Consider the following 4,821-nt stretch of genomic DNA (forward strand, 5'->3'; position numbering starts at 1 on the left):
AACCACAGCAAGGCTGGTGGGAGGTGCAGAGATGCGGAACAGGCTGACCCCGCACCCACGTGTGACAGATAAAAATTGTGATATCTCACTACAGAGGTCCCTACTGAAGAACAAGGGGTCCCAGCCCCACACCAAACCCCCCAGCCCAGGGTTCTGCACCAGAAAGAGAAGTCCCTGTAACTTCTAGCTGTAAATACCAGCAGGGATAGTGGCTGGGTGAGAAGGGAGGCTTCTGGAATCCAAGGCAGTTCCCCTTAAAGGGCCTGTGCATGGACTTACTCAGACTCACTCCCTCCGAGCTCCAGCAGCAGCTTGAAAGGCACCAGAGACATACGAGGAGGAACTGAATGGTCTGGCATCATGGCAAGAGCTAGAGGGGCAGCTTTCTCCCTGGCAGAAGTGCTAGCAGAAGCCATCGTCCCTTTTCTGAGCCCTCTCTTTTCACAGCAGGGAAGCGGATGTCATATCTGAGACTCCATCAGTTGGGTTCACACTGTTCACCCCTCAGCTCTGATGATTCCCTGAGATGCCACCTCAACCAATTGCAGGCCCACCCAAGCTGTTTCCAGTGGCTTTTCCATACAAATGGAATATAGGACAGCAAAAAGAAAAAATAATCCAAGAAAATTAGGATTAGTGTAAGTAGCCTCTACAACAACTTCAAGTGTACTGACATTCACATCATAGGGGGTACCAGAAGAGAGAGAGCAAGAAATTGAAAACCTGTGTGAAAAAATGATGGAAAACTTCCCTAACTTGGTGAAGGAGATAGACATACAAGTCCAGGAAGCACAGAAGGTCCCAAACAAGATGAACCCAAAGAGGCCTACACAAAGACACATCATAATTAAAAGGCAAAAGTTAAAGACAAAGAGAATATCTTAAAAGCAGCAAGAGAAAAGCAGTTATTTACCTACAGGGGAGTTCCCATAAAATTGTTAGCTGATTTCTCAAAAGAAACTTTGCAGGCCAGAAGGGACTGGCAAGAAATATTCAGAGTGATGAAAAGCAAGGACCTGCAACCAACATTATCCCACCCAGCAAAGCTATCATTTAGATTCAAAGGACATATAAAGAACTTCCCAGACAAGAAAAAGAAAAAGGAGTTCATCACCACCAAACCAGTATTACAATGAAATGTTAAAGGGTCTTCTTTAAGAAGAAGAAAAAAAAGATAAAAAATATGAACAATAACATGGCAATAAATACATCTCTATCAATAACCAAATCTATAAGACAAAATAAACAAACAAGCAGAACAGAAACAGACTCATAGATACGGAGAACTTTTTGACAGTTACCAGATAGGAGGGGGCTGGGGGAATGGGTAAAAAAGGTGAAGGGATTAAAAAGTACAAATTGGTGGTTACAGAGCAGTCATGGGAATACAATATACAGCATATTGTCAGTAATATTCTAATAACTGTGTATGGTGTCAGATGGATATAAGATTTATCAGGATGATCATTTAGTAAATTATATAACATCTAATCACAAGGATGTACACCTGAAACTAACATAATGTCATATGTCAACTGTAATTAAAAAATAAAAAGTGACTTGTGGTGATGAATATAATATACAGACAACGTATTGTAGAAGTGTACACCTGAAACCTGTGTAATTTTGGTAATCAGTGTCACCCCAATAAATTCAATAAATAAGAAAATAATGATTTTTTCACCATGCACTTCATCAAGATGCTACAAACTACTTGAATTCTTTAGCTTCTTTCCATGTCCCAAAGTCTCGCCCTCCTCGATGGTCTCACCCCACTCTGCACTTTAAGCCTCTCCATTTATTTATTTATTTATTTACTTACTTACTTAATGTGCCCCCGCCACAAGCCAGCTCTGGCCACCAGTGCAGGCAACAAGCCAGGATGAACTAAGGACTGTGCACCTGCTCTGCCCCTGGCTGATACAAGAGCAACACCACCAGTTGGGTGTGTCCTCACCCATTGCCAGGGGGTCCGCTTCTCCATTCATTTAAATCATTTCAGGAATTCTCTCCTCCCATGGAGTCTTATTAATTAGGCAGATCCCATTCTACCTGGAAATCCTGTCACCAAGACCCTCAAAACACGTGCAACATGTCCACATCCAGCGCTCACCTTGGTCAGCGGGCGTCCAGCACAGCTGCAGCTGTCGCCCTGCCGAGCTCCCTGCCCGCCACACTCCATCTGCTCTCCACACCACGTTCCACCGCTCCTTTTTTTACAATCCTCACCTGAGGATATGCTCATTGATTTTAGAGAGAGGAAGAAAAAGAAAGGGAGAGAAACATCCAAGTGAGAAACATCCATCATCAGGTGTCTCCCAAACATACCCTGACTGGGGCTCAAACTCACAACCTTTCAGTGTATGGGACAATGCTCCAACCAACTGAGCCACCCAGCCGGGGCTCCATTAATCCTTTTAAAATTGAGTGAATTCACTTTCCTTCTCTGCTTAAAATCCTAAATGGCTCCCAAGTCAGTCCTAGAAAAGGCCAAGTCCCACATGGCCTACAAGGGCCTCTGAAGTCCCACCTCTGCCCTCTCTGACCCCTCGTCGCTCTCCCCCTGGGCACTCCCCCTTGCCCAGTGCCCTCCAACCACACACAGGCAAGGCTGTCTGCTCTCTGGCTGGCATTTGCTATCCCTCCTACTTGGGTCACAATCTCCCCATTTACCTGTTTCTTCAAGTCACTGTTTAAATGTCATCTCATTCATCCTGGTAGCAGGGCCTACACAGAGTGCCCCACTTAAAAACACAGTTCGTGCCCCTTCTCAGCTTTGCTTTCTCCGTGGCATTGATCACCATCTAACAGGCTAAGATTGGTTTATTTGCTTATTATTTCTCTCCACCCACTGAAGATCCAGTACCCTGAAGACAAGAATTTGTGTCTGTATGTTTTTTTTTATGAAACAGTGACAAGAATAGCGCCTGGCACAATACAAACTTGTCCAATGAATGAAATCACAACATTACTTACTCAAAGTTTTATATTTTGTTCTCGTTACTGTTAAAACTTCATAGAGATACAGAACACATAAAACACAGCATCTACAGCACAGAAGTACACATTCAGTAGTTTCACATTTTGGTGTTTTATTCATAAGTGGCAGAGCCATGCTATTTGGCTTGTAAAGTCATAAATAACAATCCATTCAGTGCATTCAGAACCTGACAAGGGCCTCTGAGCCACCAGGCACTCAGCTGGGAATCCAGACAAGAACACTAGACACAATTCAAAAGTGGAACAAAAAGAAAAGTTACCTTGTGAGAATAATATGAGAAGATACATACAGGACTTAGAAAACATTGTCTCTAATCATTTTACTTGCAAATATTAGGACTTTATTAAGGTGTCAGATCTTTTTCCCCCAGTTCACACAATGCCAGAAGGAAAAAAAAGGCACCAGATCCTCAGTTTATATAAACAGTGAGCTATAATATTCACTAAACAATAAAATAATGATGGGCTTGATAAAGAGTTCTGAATTTGAAACGTGATGCTCTGTTGTCTTAGATTTAATTGCTACCATTCATATAAAATGTTTACCATCGCCACACAGAATAAATAAGAGTCTGAATCCTTTGGCTGACAAGCCTTATTATAAAACAATTCTTTGCCAGCATCAGCCCCTCCACTTGAAGTGGCAAAGATGATAAGATGATGCTGCTGCCACCCGGGCTGGCTAGTGGGTGAGGGGAGCTGCCATAAGGCGACCACTCAGAAACACGCTCCAGTAAACAGATGGGTCTTCACAGTGCCCTGAAGGCAAACAGACCTGGCTCTGCTGGACCGGGGGAGGGAGTGCATTCCAGGGTCCTGTGTCCCTGCTGGAGAATGCGCTGTCCCTGAGTTCTCCGACTTCAAACCTCCAGCTCCTTGATCGCCCAACCGTGGAAGAGTCACAGGAAAGAGGCTCCCTGGGGAGGACTCATCGCAGTGCTGCCTCGCTGTCCAGACAGGAGCCAGCCAGCACCGAACCTGCTGGGCCAGGTGCACCGTGAGCCCGCACTGTCAGAGCAGCGCAGGTGAAGAGACATTGCAAGCAAAGGGGAGGAGGGCTTTGATAATTATCACTGCTCTGCAAACTCGAGAAAGCGTGTCTTCTGTCTTTTGTTGCCGAGGTTCAAGCGCAGTCTTCACTCTGATGGTTTTAAAAGGGAAAGAATTTATCAACATGTTCCTATGTTTAGTGTACAAGCTCTGCTCACTCTGGCTCTAACACAATTGTAGCATGTTACTACTAATTTCAGTGGTAGATGTTCCAGTTTCGAAAATGTCATTTGGTCAAAAGTTGAGATTTTACATACACAGGGATAAACACACAAAGTTGTTTGGTACAGCATTGTTGTTATAGCAACAAAAAGTAACATGGAAAACAGCATCCATAAATAGAGGCAGTTAAAGAAATTGTGACACAAACACAAAATGGAATAATACATAGCTTATAAAAATTACACATGGAAAGATGTCCATGATAAATGTAAAACTTATATACTTTCTCATTTCATTAAAAATGTAAATGTTTGTCTTTACATAGAGAAATATTTAGGAAGATATTAACAGACTGCTTCAGGGGACTATGGGGGACTTCACCTTCTATTTCATATATTCCTGTAAGTTTTTTAAGTTTGTGACAAGTATCTATTATTTCTTTCTTTTTTTTCAAGATTTTATTTATGTACAAAGAGGGGAAAGGAGGGAAAAAGAGAGGGAGAGAAACATCATGTGTGATTGCCTCTTGCACACACCCTACTGGGGACCTGGCCTGCAACCTAGGCATGTGCCCTGACTGGGAACAGAACCGGCGACCCTTTGGTTCTC

The 4,821-nt window shown here is 43.3% G+C and overlaps 1 pseudogene; it reads right to left on the reverse strand.

Moving 5' to 3' along the window:
* Window positions 1–1,827: 1,827 nt before the first annotated feature.
* On the reverse strand, window positions 1,828–1,972 carry LOC123833387 (annotated as a pseudogene).
* Window positions 1,973–4,821: the final 2,849 nt, after the last annotated feature.

Source organism: Phyllostomus hastatus, unplaced genomic scaffold, assembly GCF_019186645.2.
Source record: "Phyllostomus hastatus isolate PE091 unplaced genomic scaffold, TTU_PhHast_1.1 phas_scaffold_21, whole genome shotgun sequence".
NCBI classification, from domain to species: domain Eukaryota; kingdom Metazoa; phylum Chordata; class Mammalia; order Chiroptera; family Phyllostomidae; genus Phyllostomus; species Phyllostomus hastatus.